Genomic DNA, 18,855 nt, shown 5'->3' on the forward strand with positions numbered 1-18,855 from the left:
ATCGGAAAAGGGCAGGAGCAGAGTCTAGCATTTTACTCCCATTGCTTTTCTTCCCAGTGAACAGGAGTCCGGCAGGTGGAAAAGCAGGAAAAACAATTTCCTTTCCCTCCCATTCTTTTTCCCTCCTGCCTGAAAAATCTCTAACAGGTTTTCATCTAATGGGGAAAGCAAATTTGCCTTCTGCTGTGAGCGGGCCTTTCTGTATTCAACTTGGCTCTCGTCTCCTGTTTGTTCCACTTATTATGTTTACTCAGGGGTGTCTGCCTCTTTTCTTCCCCCCCCCCCCCAGGAACTCCTCGCAGAAAGATGACCTCTTCCTAAACTATGAAAGACCTACCAAAAGAACATTCTTTTGGTAAAATAATCTTTTGATGGGTCTTTAATATTTGATTGAGATGCATGCACATTTGCTTTGGGAAAATGAAGTAATTGGTGAATTAGTTATCACATTTAAAATTTAATTCAGGGCTTTTAAGAGAACATCTCACAAGGTGTTCAAATAAAATTCAAATATCATAAAGGAGCTCTGATATCCTAAATATAGGATATCAAGTTCATTTGTTTCTAACTCCTCCTTTTACAGATGGCGAAAACTGAAACTCAGAATGGTTAGGTACCCAAGGCTAAATACAAAAAAATAAAAATAAAAAAGACGCTTGTAAAACCAGTTTCAGGGAACAGGCACCATATTCCTTATTTTCAGCCTTACTGTATAAACTGAGGACTGTTCTTGCTGGGTCATTACTATCGCATCTCTATACGGACCAACCATGATCAATGCTATCTCCTATCTGAGTATGCTGGGCTAGTGGATGTTCACAGAATCACAATATTATTGACTGCATGGGAAATTTAAGAAAGAGAATTTTTGCATATAGTGGAAAGCTCTCTGGAACATCTTCTCTATCAAAGTTCTCTATACAGACTGATGGATATACACTTATCATTACCTCAGTTCCTTTGGTTACAATTTGTTTCTATGCTAAGCAGTGAGGGTACAATTAAAAACAAGCAAAAAAACCCAAAAAACAAAAAACAAAAAACAAAAAAACAAATAGAAAAACCAATGCAAATTCCTGACAGTAAGCCTGATATCCATTTGCTTTCTTAATCAATAGATCAGGGCCCTACCTAACCATTCATTTAGAGGCACCACTTGCCTGCGGGAAGCCTACTTACTGCCTCTTTGTTTTACTGCATTCAAAGCAATAGGCTATGATAAGGAAGTAGTTTCTGAATGTTTCTGAAAGAGCTTGAAAAATTTCCAGAATTGGCCAACTCTAAATGGATTGTTGTCCATTGCGGACCCACAAGGAGCTTTGTTTTCATGTGGTAGAACCCTCGGAATATCTCAAGCAAGGCCTGGAACTGGGGAAAGCATCATATTAACAAATCAAAAACAGAGGAGCAAATGAATGGCCACATCTAGGAATCTAAGAAAACAAATTTACAGAATCCATTTAAATACTCAAATAGTAAAGCAGGAAGCTAGATGGCCAAGTTGTGTTCTGAGCTGCAAAATTGTTACATACATTTTCTTACAGCATTAGAGGAATGGGTCTGGAAGGCAGTCTGAGGGCTTCCGTGAGCGCCAAGAGCCCAGATACCCGCCGAGCGACACCTCAAACTGCCAAGAGAAAATCCATTCATCCAGCAATAGCTGTATCTGTTTGCAAATTAATTTACTTGAATAAATTCCCATTCCAGAAAACAAATTCAGAGGACACATACCCTGCTGATAATCCAAGTAAAGTGTGTTTTACAGATGGGAGATTAATATGGCCAAATGTTTGATGGCACTTGCTTTAAACAACAACAACAACAACAACAACAAAAGAGTGTTCTTACGAATAAAAAGTAGCTGTGAAAAAGAAAAGCTAGCGGCTGATGTTTGCTCTAGTACAGAAAAGTGTTTTGGAATGGAATGGCATGCCATTACTCCTGATTTGGGATGTGTGTTGGCACATCACAACTCTGATTTTTGAGGGGTGTGTGTGTGTGTGTGTGTGTGTGTGTGTTTACTGGATGGGCGTGTATCAGTGAGTAATGAAAACAGGAATAGTGCTAGTTCAGAGCAGACAAAGGCCATTATTAGGTAGCCCTTCTTCCCAGTCTCCCCAATTAAAACATACATATTTTCATCTACTAAAAGTGTATTTGGGTTAATAAGCTTTCTCTCTTTTCATGAAAGTACCCATTTTTACCTTCTAATCAATCAATCATTACTTAGAGCTGATTACTATAATGTGCTGTAATTTCTTCTGACACCTAACTGAGATTAGTCTGTTGAGGAGCGAGAGACTTTGGGGGTGCTGAGCAGACAAAAAGGAGGGGACTGCAGGAATAGACAGTAAAGGGCAGGTAGTATGTGCACACAGGACACCAGTGAGCCCAGAAGTGAGAAAGGAGCATTGAAAATGAGGCGTGAAGTAAGCGAAGGAAGCCACATCCTTTTGGCCGATGTGGCATGAACGCTTCTCCCGAATGCCACGTGGGCCTTAACTTTAATAAATTGCTAAGACCCAACCAAGTAGATAATGCCGCCAACTCTATGAAAAGAGTAAATTCATAAAATGCAAGAGATGGGGCTAAAGAATTATGTAGCAAATGGGATATTCTTTTTATAAAAGAGGTAGATCTAAGTTAATTGGAGCCAAAGTTAGTTTAAACTAATGGTAATTCACATAGTTCAGGTAAGTGTGATTTTTAGAATAGGTTTTAATAAATGGTGTTTTATTTCAAGTGCAGACAGTAACTAGAACTGGGTTTGTTATTAGCATATCAAATGCCCATTAGGGGTAAAATCACCTCTCTGGAATCAGGCAGGATGGTTGGGGGCCACGTGGATGGATCTCATCATGGCTGCTTCACATTCAGTGAGGTCAGTCCCCCAAGGTCATCTCTCATGCCTCTTGTCTAATAGCCACATGACTCCGAGCACCATCCTTCCTGCCCCCATCTCCCATCTGTCTCTACTTTCTGAACCCCTTTCACGTTTGCCCTCTGAAAATTCCCTATATCCTCACTCTCTGCTGTTATTATTTCCTTCATCTTCTTGTCTTAATGGAAGCCTGGCTCTGCCTTGACACTCTTCCATGAAACCCTCTCAAGGGGTAGCTGTTTTCTCCCTCAGAGAGATTGTCACTGGACCGGAGGATGACAGAGGTGTACCTCTTTGATTCCCATTGACATCCCCAGACCAGGTGTTCTCCCTCCAGGTTTAACCTCATATGTATATATTATCCTCCCTAAATGCCTCTCCTACCATCTTCAACCCCCTTTTCCCAACCCTTCACCGACCTCATGTCTTCACTTCCTTCTTTACCTGGCTTGTGTTTGTGCTCAATCATTGTGATCACTCTTGCATTTACTCCCCTCTCCCTTGCCCTACCTGCACCTCGGTGTACCTGTTGGACCAGCTCCCTTGGCTGCCACTAACTCATCCCGTATTCTGCCCCAGTGCACGAGCGATCAGATGCTACCGGAGAACATCATGCACTGTGTTCATAATCAGCTAGCCTTGGTGAGCCCTGAGTGCTATCTGGCAGTCAGTGCTATGTGACTCTTTTACTCGGCTAGATGACTGTGCCCTGTCTTCCCCTCCTTTCTCCAATTTTTCACTCTGTAACAATGTGTATGCACTCTACTTTCTCTGCCAGTCCTCTGAGTACCTGGTCATGTCCCCAGCTGAGGCTACTCAAAGATATTTATCTAGCAATTCTCATTTCTCTCTCCCACGTCAGTAATTCTTCCCCTCTCTATTGAATAATTTCTTCAGCCTACAACACGCTTTTATTTCTCCAGTCTTAAGAAAAATCTTAAAATCTTCCCTCAACCCTACATCCTTCTCTTGCTACTTACTCCATTTCACTGTTTCCTTTTTTTTTTAAAAAAGTAAGCTCTCGCCGTAATGTGGGGGCTTGAACTCATGACCTTGAGATCAAGAGTCCTATGTTCTATCTAATGAGCCAGCCAGGCACCCCTCACTGTTTCCTTTTATGGCAAAACTCTGTGAATGGGATTTCTGCACTTGGCTGAGTCCCAAGTTCTCTCTTTTTCTCTTGAAACCATTCCAGTCAGGCCATCATTCTTCCATCTCATTGAAACCACTGTTATCAAGAGTTGACCCTTGAAGATCAGTGTTGGGTGGTCTTCACAGTGCTAAATCCAGTAGTTTGGTTCTCAGTCTCCACTGACTTGACCTCAGAACACTTAACACAGTGCATGACTTTCTTCTTGAAACACTTCCTTCACTTGGCTTCCAACAAACTCACACTCTTCTAAGAATTTTCATATTCTTCAGCGTTCCTTCTCCTCTCTCTCTCCTTTCTCTCTCTCTCTCTCTCTCTCTCTCTCTCTCTCTCTCTCTCTCTCTCCCCCATCTTCTCCTTATTCTGATCTCTGATGATGGAGTCCCACTAGACTTAGTCCTTGGACATCTTTTTCCTATGTCTTTAGGTACAAGCTCCACTTAGCTATCCAATACCCATCTTAAATTTAACCTGTCAAAGGCTCCTGATACTTCATTTTTGTCCTCACCCTAACCTCCTCCTTTCACAGTCTTAGTTAATGACTACTTTATTTTTCCACTTGCTCAGGCCAGAAATCTTGGAGTTATCTTTGCCTTCTCTTTTTCTCTCACACTCATTATTGAATCCATCAGCACATTATACTGGCTCTATCTTCAAATTACATCCAGTGACCCCTCACCCTCATTCCTTCGACATTATCACTCACCCAGAGATGGCAAGTGTCTCTCCTAACTGGTTTCCCTGCCCCTGCCAGAGCTGGCAGACTGGGTCTGGCCCTCCTCTAGTGGAATCCCTCCAAGGGCTCTTTTATCAGGAGGAATAAAAGCTGAATTATGGCATCGACGTACTATGGCCTGGCCCTGACTTAGCTCTCTGTCCCTTTCTCCCCTTACTCATTCACCTCCAGCTGTACCGGCCTCCTTGCTATTCCTTTCTGTTGGCCAAGAACCTAGCAATGACTCATAGTAAGTGCTTAAATAAGTAAATATCAGTTGAATCAATCAGATAGAGAGCTACTGAGAGAGACTGTTGCTTACCCAAACACATACAACAAAGGCATCATTAAAGTTTGCCTGGCCTCCAAACCTATGCTTTGTCTATACTGTGAGTGATGCCACTTCTACATTTGGAGGATGGCTCTGATTTGGGCACTTTAAAATATCTCCCCCAAACAGGTTTTCAGCTTTTAATATTCCTAGAAAACATTCTTTCTTGAGTTTACATATAAACCATCAAAGGGCAGACATTTCAGATATTTTTCTTTCCTATGAAAATGTGTGTTGAACATTTTGACCCTTTAAGACATGGGCAGCTAATTTGTTTTTATTTCCCATAGGGTAGCCTTGAACTGTATCTTACCCCCACAAATACAGCCTGCAATTATCTTGTTTGTTACTGCTTTTTTCCTTAGAAAACAATATAGGTTTTCTACCATTATTGAACCTCGTATAGATTTTGGTTCAAAGAAAAACCTTTTGAACTTATAATAGGTTTTGAATTCATGAATCCTGAAATGAATTTATGGTTTCTGGATAACTTGTCCTAGAGATGGAGAAAGGAAAGAGCGATCCTCGCACAGATAAACACATTAACCACAGTTTCAATGAATAAGTAAGCACTGATTCTCCTGACTGCTGCCAGCTCAGAAAAGATTAGGCAGAGGGCTCCTTTCTAGCCCTTATATTCACACATTCTCCTTCGAATTCGAGGACACAGGGTCTTTTTATAGTTAAACAGGTTATAGCCAAGACGAGGGACGCATATCACACAATATGAGTGTGTCTCTGGAAGACAGGATGCATTTTCTTTCGGATCGAATTTTCCTTTCTTCTCTTCAACGTCCCCCCTTCTGCAATGACTGCCCCACAAGAGCAGCTTCCTTGGAGAGGCTGCTTCGGCTTTCTAGCTGTGTTGTGACTCAGCACACAACAGGAGCCACTTTCCTCTCCCAGCTGATAATTTTGTCGGGAGACCTGGTGTGAAAAGCATTGCTCAGTGCCAAGCCCCCTGCTGCTGAAGGACCCAGCCTCAGAGATAAACGACCCGTTATTTTGTTCTCCTGGAGTGCTTGTTCCATCACGTGGCGTCTTTCTTCCAAGAAGAGACTCTCTGTTGTTGTTTGAAACAGTACGAAAACATGCTCAGGGGCCAATGAGGAAATGTGTGGGGAAACAATTTGTTATTTTAAAACGGTAATTTTAAGAGGGATAATTGGCCTTTTTCTGATCTTTCTTGAGGAACCTGTATTTCCATTTCTCTCCCAGACTAGTTCAAGATACATGAATTTGCTAATTTGATGCAACTCCTTCCCTTTGGAAGCTTCCTGGCTTTTAAGATGCCTGTTCTCTGAGAATTACAGACTGCAGAGTTCTAGAGGGCATCTCCCAAAATGATGGCAGCCTGGTGGCTGGAGTATGAGGCTTGACATACGGATTCCTGAACCACAAAGCAGCTTCTGAGGCACTTCCCAGGCCTCATTTCTGAGATGGTTGTATATATACAGTATGGCTGCCTGCTATGGGATTGTATGTGAGGCTTCCTCTCTCCTTATGCTTTTTTTTTTTTTTTTAATTTTTTTTTCCAACGTTTTTATTTATTTTTGGGACAGAGAGAGACAGAGCATGAACGGGCGAGGGGCAGAGAAAGAGGGAGACACAGAATCGGAAACAGGCTCCAGGCTCTGAGCCATCAGCCCAGAGCCCGACGCGGGGCTCGAACTCACGGACCGCGAGATCGTGACCTGGCTGAAGTCGGACGCTTAACCGACTGCGCCACCGAGGCGCCCCTCTCTCCTTATGCTTTGAGCAGAGGCAAACCGGTGAAATGAGTGGCTTCAATTTTCACTTTTGTGTTTAATTGAATTAGCTGATCCGGTTTACTGCTTGATTTGGAGCCCTGTAAACATCCAGTCTGTTTATCCACACAGTATTTTGACTGTTTGACTGGTATTGACCTTTGTAGCCTAAAGAAAAGAGGAAGAAAAAGGAAGGGAGGAAGAAAACTAGAAAGAGGCACATCAAAGGGAAACACATTTTATAAGTTAAAATAAAAAGCCATTATGAAGGAAGCCCTTTTCAGGGGGAAGCGGTATCTCTATTGTATAGCTAAATTGTTGATATTATCTGAGTCAGTATCTCTTCTAGTGATGTTGAGAGTGATATCAGGTCTAGGGGCGTCAGACTCACTAGGGGTGGAGACTTACTAGGAAACATTTGGGTGGGTCTCACCTTTAAGTTTTTGGGTGCAGTAGGTCTGCAATGGAGGCTGAAGATGTGCATTTCTGGCAAGTTCTGAAGAATTGCCACTGTTGCCAGTCCTGCGACTGTGCTTTGAGAACCCCCGATTTAATCCGTTGTGCAAACTTTTTCCCTCCTTGGATGTTTAGCATAAATTGCTTGAAGATAAACTCACACACACTAAAGTCTTTCCTTTCAGCAATTTATATGCTGTATTTTTAAATCACAATTCGTATTTGATATTTAATTAAAAAACAATAGATTTCAGAGGACATTTTAGAGATGTGAAGTGGGAGGCAGCATGAACAAAGCAGTGTTTCCTGGACTGGAGTAATATATGAATCCATTTAAGTTTTGTATATAATAATGCTGCTTTATGTTGTAAGAAACTGGGTAGAAGCACGTTAGGCTTATGTAGCCTATACATGTATAATTTATAAGTAAATTATAATTTGTATTTATATTGTTAGAAAGCAAAATAGATGTGAAGATCTCATTGGCTTTATTTCATGATTCATGAATCGGGTCTCTTCTCACCTAGCAGATAGAAAGGAGCTCCGAGGAGCTGTACAAAAATGGAAGACTTTCATAGGAAGAGGAGAAAAAAAAGATGGGTTGTTTCAGGCAAGGTCATCCTCCTTTAGGGGATGAAAGGGGCGTGTCAGGCAGATTACCTCACTAGTGCTGACCAGGAAATTCCAGAGTGGCCTGTTAAGATCACAGTCTTGAGAAGGGCTGAAACTGAGTGTAGGTAAGGAGTAAGTCCTGGTTTGCTGACCCAGGGCTTAGCGTGGTTGACTCCATTTGGGGCCTGTTGTTTCTTCTTGATAGTATGTAGCTGTTAATGTATAAATGCATACATCAATTATGGAACTTGTAAATAAGTATAAATATATATAATAATGTAAAATTATATTTAAATAGAATATAATTTGAATTCAAGTGGAACTCAAATGAAAATATAAAAACAAATTGAAATTAACAACTTTAACTTCATGTGACTAATGATACTATTTTGAGAAAATTAAAGCAATATTTGCCTTGTGACTATGGCAGGATCTTTCTTCAACATGTCACATCACAGCGGCTGTGTGGGAAGACCCACATTTTCCACCCTTTTAAATTTAAACTCCTGAGAAATGTTCATTCTTTTAGTATAATGTGCCATGACTTGGCCTTTTCATGATTTATCACATCATTTACTTATTAAGTCTACCTGTTTTTTGTTGTTGTTTTTTTTCCTTTCCTAAGCCCTCAACAATAAAAATAGCATTTTCTAGTGCCAACGGAAGGATTCATTCATTCGCAAGTATTTCTTTTGTGAGTACCTGTCTTGTTTTTTGAAGTCTTGTTATAGGCATAGGAGAAGAAAAATCCAGAAGAGGGACCTTCCCTCTGGGAGCTTACTGAGTGTGGGTAGAGTGAGGGCTGAAAGAGGTAAAAGACTTGGCTGAAAAAGTAGATCATGTGGAGTCTCATGAAGTGAAGTAAGGAGTTTCAATTTTCTTCGAATGACAGGAGGAAACCATTGGAGGGTTTTGTTTAGGACTATTATTTTTTTTAATCCGGCTACTATGCAGAGAATGAGCTGTAAAGGAACGTGATGTGGATCTTTAAAGGATGACAATACTTCATTTTAACTTTTTCATGCAGGTGATCTATGATATGCCATACATACATTTATTGGACATATGTAGAGAACACGCATTCTCCACCGTGTTTTTATTAAAAAGATCTGGCAATATCATAGAGAACTCTGAAGCCCACTCAGTAAAGCCTCAGGTTCTGTGTAACAGACTGGTTTAAAAGAACTTGTGCAGGCTTTGAAGTCAGACCTGATCCAACATTGGTTGGGCCACTTAAGCAAATTGCTTAACCTTGCAAGATCTCTTTCCTCCAAAATGGGACTAATAATATTTCAAACTCAGGGCTGTGGTGTGGGGTGTGTGTGTGTGTGTGTGTGTGTGTGTGTGTGTGTGTGTGTGTTGGCAGGGGGGGGGTGGTTGCATAGAATCTTTGCACAGAGATTTGAAATAGTCACTTTACATATATTTACATACATTTAAATAAAGGTGTCAAGAGAAAAATGTAACACAGAATAAAAGCAGGTTAAAATCAAGAGGACCAGGGCAGTTATAATTATCATAGGTGAGAAGAGAAAACCAGGAAGCTGAGACTGGGTCAGGATGAAGGTGCTTCTCCTTCAGTCTTGGCTTCCTCCCACTGGTGCTTTGTAAGTGTGCTATTAAATAGGAAACTCTCACTAAGGGGGAAAAAGGGGCTTTCCAATTCTCTGAGAGGAATCAGTTCACTTCTGTGTAGTTATTCTTGCTTTGTAGATAAGGAGCATTTTCATTCCAGAGGCTAATCCATTGTTCTCATTTCCATATAAACTCCTGGTCAACCCCACACTTGTACCGTCCAGTGGACCACTGAATTCTGCCTCTTGGCGGAATTATGATGGTGGTGGTTCCATAACTACTTGTTAAAATCTGCATGCTGATCTCCATTTGCTTTTAAATTATGCCACAGTTCAAATGGCTGTAATGCCATTCTCTGATGTCAACCGATAGCCCTGTGAGATGGGGGCGTCCTGGTCAGTTTTCAGAAATGAAGGGATAGGATGTGGAGGAGGGGGGGGAGGTGACATTGAAAGAATATGCTGTATTCTCTGAATGCTCTACATCTTTGATACAAATTTTAATAAAAAACTTTATTGTAAATATTATTTTGCAGAATATATTCTGCAAAATAAGAATTCTTATTTTGTTGAAACGCCACCAGGCCTTTTCAGTTGCTACACTGTCCTTGCAATTACTTCTGTGATGACAATGAATAAACTTAACTCTTTCACCAAACATGCTTAAGGATAATTTCACACCCCAGTGCAATGCAGCTGCTTCTGCCGTGGCCAGTGTTTAACAGCTCAGAGCAAGAGCACGTGGGAGCATCAGAAAGGAAGCCTAACAGACTATTTCAATTTAAAACCATGGCATCGGGAATATTGTGTGTTATGTTCGCATTCAGACTTCTTTCCCCCCACTGAACAATTCCAAAGGGACAAGAAGGCCTAGTTGTGGTATGTTTAGCAAAATGTTTATAATAACTTTCTAAATGAGTAGGGCTTTTCAAGACCATGGTACATTTTGCCTGGAGTCTTTTGCTCTTTTCATTTTTAAATTCAGGTGTGTTTGGAGCGTGTTTCCATTTCATTTATACTTAGCCTACCAAGCTGTAGTATTCGAAGAGTTATTTGATGTTGGAGAAGTCCTATACATTTTTTATAAGCTGTGTTAAGTGTTTCTCTTTGAACCATAAAGTTGCATTTTTGCCACCTCTAAGTGGAAATAGTCTGTAAAAATAACATAACTAGAGTTCCTAAATGCAGAATTTCTAAGAGGAGGAAAAAAATGTATCTCAACATCTTTCATCATCCAATAAGAGGATACTCCTCTACAAAGAGTCAGAAGATGCTCCATTCTTTAATAACCTCCAGAAACAAATGGAATTTATGAAAGACTATCATATCATTGAAGCAAACAACCAGTCACCTGATGATTTTATCAAAACTTCAATGCAAAGTAAAAAAAAAAAAAAAAAAAAGTCGGGGGCCTGGTAAATGGTTATTCAGTATCATGCAAACATTTCTCTGCCCCAACCAGCTTTGTTGATGGAATCTTTCCCCTCTGAGGTAGCATCTTCTTTTTTGCATGAAAGGATTGAAATTCAGGGACTACTTCAGTTTTTTAGTCCCCTCTTCATCTCTTTCATTCTGTTCAAAGAATTATCCACTGTTTCTTACTGATGCGTTTAGAAATTTTAAAGCCTGGGGAACCTAAACATGGGCTTATTCTCAGTATTTTCAAGGAACAGGGTTCTGCCATTAGTATATATACCCAAAGCTGTGAATGAAAGGGCTTAAAATTTGTAACTGATGAACATACAGATTTTACAGTGGAGAAAGTGAGCCTGCCAGCTCTGATCTAGGATAGGCCTTGACAAGTGAAAACCCAAAGAGTTGCCCCTGCTGTGGGAATAGGAACAAGATAGGAAAGCTGGTGGGCAAAATGAGGCCTGTCTACAATCTGAAGGCCTTTTCAGGAGTGATCAAATCTGATTTTCATTTTGACACCGCAGTTTGTTTTTCAGAAACATTCTATGGTTCTGGTTGAGGAAGGGTGATTATAGGAAGGGCAGAGGTCTTTTCTATTGACTTCTTTTTTCTGCCCTTCAGCAGTGGCTTGGTAACTGACCCTAGCATTCCTGAGGGGTTAGTTTGACAACCACTGTGACCCTGTGACCAGTAGCAACTCTCTCATTTTATAGGTGAGGAAACCTAAGACAGCAGAAAAGCGGCAGTTCTTATTCATGTGACACTAATTAATATTTTTGGGGCAGAAACTAAGTTATTTTCAATTGCACTATGGCAGCGGTTGACAACCTTTTTTCTGTAAAGGGCCAGATAGGAAACATTTAGACCGTGGGCCATATGGTGTCTGTTGGGACGACTCAGTTCTGCTTTTGTGGTGAGAAAGCAGATGTGGACAATACATAAACACATGGGTTGGCTGTTTTCCAATAAAATGGTATTTATGGAAACTGAAATTTGAATTTCATACAATTTTCATGTGTTATAAGACACATTCTTCTATTCCTTTTTTTTTTTTTTTTAACCATTCAAAAAAGTAAAGACCATTCGTCGCTCTTCGAACTGTACAAAAATAGCTGTCAAAGCTGTATTTGGCCTACAGGCCATAGTTGGCCAACCTCTGCACTGTATCATCTCTTCATCCAACTTACATAGTACATTTCATGCACTGCCTTAAGATAGTTTAGACCTTAGGGTTTCATAAAAGTGTCATTTCCCCCCGTGATGTTTCCTATAAAGCCACTCTGCTGCCCTGATCTGTATGTTCTTTATGTTTTCTCCCCCAGTCCCATCTTGTTTCTCTATAGTTTTACCTGGGGGTTCAGAGCCATTTACTGAAAAGTTAGGGTTCTCAAGGCTGTTTTGCCAGTGAGTGTGTAAATATGAAGACCCAGTCAAAATCAGAGCTAACCTTGGTTGGATCTCCTGTCCATAACTAATCCTCGCAAGGTCAGGGACTCTGTTCAGTGAGACCTGGCTTCCTGCTCTCTCAGTGTTCATGATGCTATTGTGGAAGGGTATACTCTGCCTCGTTTTCTCAGTTGTTGTTATCCTGAGTGGATTTTTCTAAAAGTATGAGAGTCAACAACAACACAAGTAGCAACATCTATGATAAGACTAATAAAATAACTAACATGTACCCTGCAGCCTTTATGAGATCCAATATTACGTGATAGTTAAGGATGTAGGATCTATCTGCAGACCTCCTAGGGTAATCCCAGCCCTGCCACTTATTAGCTGTGTGACATTGGCCAAGTGACGTTGCTGCTGCCTCAGATTCCTCACGTGTAAAATGGTGATGATGGCAGCAGTATATGCCTTACATAGTTATAAAACCAAATGACTTAATATACATAAAGCTCTTTAAACAGTGCCTGATAAATGGTAAGTGACATATAAATATAAGGTGGTATTATTATTATTATTAGTGACTAGATACAATTTCAAGTTCATTCCTCTTGTAGCCCCTCCCAATTCCTCTACTTCTTCACCTGAGAGGTAGGCATCATTAATGATCACAATGTCTTAGAATCTAGACACTGTGGATGGATATGATGAAAATAATCGTTAAGAAGTATTGGAAACTTATCATAGAAATATGGCATTGACCTAAAGTCTTTCTATGCAATGAATAATTTAATCATTGTAATAATCCCAAGGTAGATATTATTAAGATGTATTTAAAGAGGAAGGAACTGAGACACAGACAAATCATTGTAGGTAACCCAAGGTCACATACCTGGTAAATGGTAGAGTCATTACTGAAAGAAAAATAATTAAGAGTCAAACCTGAATAGATGTAGGTTGAAAGTTCCCATGATCGTGTAACTGAAGTCCCAGTGTCAGGTGAATGCAGGCTTTAATAGTTCCCAGAATATTAAATCTAAGAGGCATCTCTTCAAACCTGGAAGAGTAGAGAATGACAAAAAAAAAAAGTACTGCTTTACATGGTATACAGGAAAGCCACAGAATTTACTAGAGGCTTCAGGAAGACAGAATAGAGATGTTTAGGATTCTTAAATCATGTAAGATTACTCTTTGGGGGGAAGGCACTCCCAAATGTTACTTGTTACTTCTCTAGGTTAAAGAATAAAGTTTGAATAAAACATGAGACTGATTTAGATGTAGTTTTATATTATTTTTGCCCTGCTAAGTTTCATGTTAGTTTTTAAAACTTTCTCCCCCTTGGTTCCACCACAATCAAATGGGAAGTTGTCAGAACAACAGAAGATGGGAAGACACGTGGGATGTTGGATCCCAGCTTAACAGATACTGGTGTATTAATCCCAGTTGGAAGTCTCTATTCCCATGTCAGCCCCAGCTCTCCTTGGCAAGAAGCAGCCTCAGAAGATTGACAATTAACTCTGGGTCAGAAGGGATTGTTTTGGGAGGATCTAGGAGAATTTAAACAGCCGAGTAGGGCAACTTCAGACATCTTACACAATCAGGGGCTTGAAATCTAAGGGCACATTAATGTGTTATATAGCTCAAAGTGTTTCCCGCTATATTTTCTTGCAGTTCAGAAAGACTGTAACTTCAAAAGACATTAATTAATTGGTGACAGTTTAACCAGCATGCAGTGGGAAAAAATGAACAAACAAAAACTAAACAATTTTGGTTAAAAAAATTGTGTTGTTGGAAAACACTTTTTTCACCTTTAGGTATAAAACACTTCCATTATAGAGTTTTCAAATAATCCCAAGGGTTTACACATATTTCAGCCCATAAAAGCATAATTTTCTTGTTTTTCCTCTTGTGCCCAATTATCACCTCTTTTACCATTAAAGTCAGGTAACAACAATATCTTGATATAGTAATTGGTTGTGAGTTGCTCATCTCATTGAGTTATCTTGCTACAAACTTGTTTTCATTTTGTGATGCCTACGTTAATGAATGACATCACTAAAGCTTGAAGCCTCAGAATCAACTTAGAATTATCCACAGCTCACCAGATCCACACTGACAGGTTGAAATGCATATCTAATATTTCCATAGTCATTTACCTTACCAGGAGCCTGATCATACAATAATTTTTAAAGACAGAGTCCATACCACTTCTGTTTTTTTTTTTTTTTTTAATTAATGTTTATTTATATTTGGGAGAAAGAGCGAGAGACACAGTGTGAGTGGTGGAGGGGCAGAGAGAGACAGAGACAGAATCTGAAGCAGGCTGAGCTGTCAGCACAGAGCCCAACGCGGGGCTAGAACTCATGAGGCATGAGATCATGACCTGATGTTTAACCGACTGAGCCACCCAGATGCCTCCATACCACTTTTTTTTTTGAAAGCCTTCTTTAAGTCATCAAAGTAGAATGAATTGCTCCTTTATCTGTACTTTTATGGCATATTTTTTTTAAACTTAAAACAAAGATCTAAACAGGCATTAGAAGTAGACAGGGGTTCAAATCTCAGCTCTGCCACTGACACATGAACAGGCGATTTCACTTTTCTAAACCTCGAAACATATCTGTAAAGTGTGACACCATGAGGTTTTTGTAAAGATGATATCATAGGGTAAGCATATTAAAGGTGATCACCTAATATAGTTTTTTCCCTCAATATTCACTACAACTTCTGGCAGCTAGGATACAATTGATCACAAATGGACGTACGTGTATCTTGTGTGCGCTCCTTGAAGGTAGGGATCCTCCAGGATGCAGTAAGTGTTAATAAACATTTGTTGAGGGGCACCTGGGTGGCTCAGTCGGTTAAGTGTCCGACTTCGGCTCAGGTCATGATCTCGCGGTCGGTGAGTTCGAGCCCCATGTCGGGCTCTGTGCAGACAGCTCAGAGCCTGGAGCCTGTTTCGGATTCTGTGTCTCCCTCTCTTTCTGCCCCTCCCCTGCTCATGCTCTGTCTCTCTCTCTGTCTCAGAAATAAACGTTAAAAAAATTAAAAAAAAAAACATTTGTTGAGCAGAATAGAGTCCTAAGACCTATGTCTTTCATTCAATTACAATATTAACAGTATAGTCTGAAGAAAATCATTATCTTTTCACTTAAATAGATAAGTTAAATGACTTAATTTTTTATTATTTTTCTTTATTATTTTTTTTCTCCAAGGTTTGGATGGGAAAATCAATATGCATGAAATTATCTGAGCTGTATCTGTTAAAATAATCAGTTAAAGTGAAAACACTGAGTAAAAACATTGAAGACAACAGCAGTATTGGGTTTCGTTTTTTCAAAGTCAGATGTTTGGCATCCTAGAAACTGTATACATACGTACGTGTGTAACTGTAAAACAAAGTTTTTTAAGGAGAGGTATTTCATTTTGAAAAATATGAGACTTAATATTAAAATTATAACTCAAGGTGCTAAGAGCCCAGATGCATTAATATTAGAAGTGAGTGGTAGAATCTAATGTCAGGAGCTAATGGCTCCATAATATAAGGGACCTATTTTAATTAAAAGTAAAATCCGCAGACTATTTGCAATCAGTACTTTAATAGTTGCCACCCAGGAATGAAAGGAGGAATGAGTGAAGAGAGCCCATTTCAGCAAAATAGAACTCGCCCAATCTAAGCCAGTTTACTTCAATATGGAAGATCGAACTTTATGTGTAAGGAGAACCCCAGACTGGCCGTCTACATTTCCTGAGTGCCTGGGCCTTTTTCCTGTGACTTTATCCCCTTTTTTTTTCTGGTAGGTCCTCAACAGAAACATAATCTCTTGAAGGCCAATGTCATTTTCTGCTCTGCTACTTACTATGTATTCTTCAGGCTGCATATTCCATGAGCTCCAATAGCTACCAAAAAAAAAAAAAAAAATCGTTGCTTCCTTTGTGTCTTTTAGTTAGTTCATCTTTACTGCAGTAACAGTATATTTCTACTAAAATGCTGGATTAGTTAACCAGTCTCTCTCCCTCCATCTCTCTACCTCTCTTCCCCACCCCCTACCTCTTTAATTGTCCACGAATATCACACAGAGGATTGCATTACCATGTGATTTCATATGTCTAGGCAAAGAGAAACCAGTTTGTGTCTCTTGTAGGGAAGAGCATCTTGTAATAATTTATCATCTATAATGTATTTTGGCAAATTTTTTATTTTGATAGCATTTTACACTTGCAGAGAAGTTGCAAGAATAGTAAGAGGAATTGCCAGTGACCTTTACCCCAGATTCAAGCGCAGTTGTTTCCTTTGTGTTCTGTTTGTTCTGTATCTATGTGTAGATATAGGCAATTATGTATCTATATTTGTATCTATGTAGCTATCATTCATCTATAGTGACTTGCCATTATTTATCCTAGTTATGTTCTATAAAGCCACCACGAACACTGAATTAGTGAATCCTGAGCCACTGCTCCTACAGGAAAGTTCCTGTGCCTCTCGGGTCACAAACATTTTTATCAAGTGATTCATACATAACTTTGTTTTATGTGTGTTTTTGTTTAAAGACACCTTATTTAATATAAAAAATAATAAGTAATATTATTCGAAACCTTTGATTTTTTTGACAATATAATCAATATAATTGACTATGTTGATTCATTAATATTGAACTTCTGACCAATAGCATTATCACTCATGCCTGGAGGAAGCTTATTAAATGCATGTATTTTCTCTGGAAGGCACATTACAGCTTTCTTGAGCTTAGGAACACTAGACAGCACTTCTGCCCTGAAATTGAGGGTCATTTTAAAGTTCAAAATCACTAAAAAAGAAAAAAAAAGCACAAAAATGCAAAAAATATGCCACTAAATTGACTGTGAAAAGGACATTGTTTACAAGATGAGAGCCTGAAAGAAGGCCAAGTGTGTCTGTTTTCTGCCTCAGCTGGGAACACGTAAGTCAAGACACTTAGATTTTTTGCTGCTTTGCCTCTACCTGCAAATGATCACTAAAGCATGGATTATTGATTTTAGGATTACAAATAAATTTAATAAGTAGGCAAATTCACAAATACAGATTCTTGGCTGCATATATATTTGACCCATATGTTTACCTGTATGTATCACTTTCCGTGCCACATGGAAGCAAATTGGAGGTGTAGCTACTTACCCTTAGATACGTGTGATTTTTTCCTAGGAGCAAAGACATTGTCTTACATAACCACAGTACAATGATAAAAGTCAGGAAACACAATAGTGATATAATATAATCTATATTCCATATTAAATCTCATCATCTGAGAGAGTCCTTTATGGTCCTTTTCTGTTTCAGTGCAGGATCATACATTTCCTTTAATTCTTATATCTCTAGTCTTTATCTAGAGCACCTCCTTATTCTTTTCTTGTCTCTTTTGACCTTGAGTTTTCTAAGCAGCACTGACCAGTTATTGTGGAGAATGTTTCTCTACATGGGGCTTGCCTGGGGCTTCTTCACAGTGGGATTGGGTGATGCATTTTTAGTAGGACTATCAAAGGAGTGTGTTGTTTCCTTCTGAGTGTATCCTGTTGGAGGTGCGTGCTCTTGTTGTCTGTCACATGTGCTATCTGCCAAGTTTTTACCAGTATTTTTCCCTTTGAAATTAATAAGCAGTTTGAGGGGGAGATACTTGGAGACTTATACAAATATGCGGTCTTTCATCAAATATTTGCCGACTGGTTTAAGCATCCTTCTATGGTTATGTGTTCTACTGTAAGGAAGAACTTCTCCCTTCTTCCCCATCTATGTATGTACTCTTATTTATTTATATCATATGAACTAATGGATTTTTATTTGATTCAATGGAATATAAGCCATTTCTGTCAGTATTTATTTTAACATTCAAGTTGTTCAAAGTTTGGCCAGTGGGATCGCTTTCAAACCGGGCTGTATTCTTTTGATGTGTCTGTAGCATTACTTCAGCTCTTCCTTTCTTTATGATGCAACAAGATATTCTAGGCTTTTCTGAAAAAAATCTCTGCTCTCTTTTAGTGGATAATGGTCTTTAGTAACTAAAAATTTGGCTACAAGGTATATTTGGTGCTACTGATGGGTCATTGTTTCTAGGTCCCTTTATCAGATAGAGTAGGAAATAAATACACACACACACATACATACACATTCATACATATGTAGACATATACATAGGCACCCATATATAATACACATACACACATATATATCTGCACAGATGTATAGATCTATATCAATACCTATATCAATATATAGATCCAGCATGCAGAGTGCATTCTAGTTTTTTCTCTTTCCATATTTGTAATTCTCTTTTCCAATGAGGAGAAATTTAGCTTTCATTATTGCTGATATAGTTACACTTTTGCCCAAGCTAGAGTAGATGGCATACACTTTTAAAATTGCTAATTCATACCACTGTGAACAAAAAGCAAAACTACAAACCAGAATTCATTATCTGTTTATAGTGTTTTAGGTTCAATGTACACGCAATGAAATGTACACATCTCAAGTGCACAATTCAATATGTTTTAATGAATGTACGATTACCACTTGTTCTCTCTGAAGGTAAGTCAGCTGTCATTCGTATCATTGTTCTCC

This window comes from Herpailurus yagouaroundi, unplaced genomic scaffold (genome assembly GCF_014898765.1).
Source record: "Herpailurus yagouaroundi ecotype Mexico unplaced genomic scaffold, PumYag 142, whole genome shotgun sequence".
Lineage (NCBI taxonomy): Eukaryota > Metazoa > Chordata > Mammalia > Carnivora > Felidae > Herpailurus > Herpailurus yagouaroundi.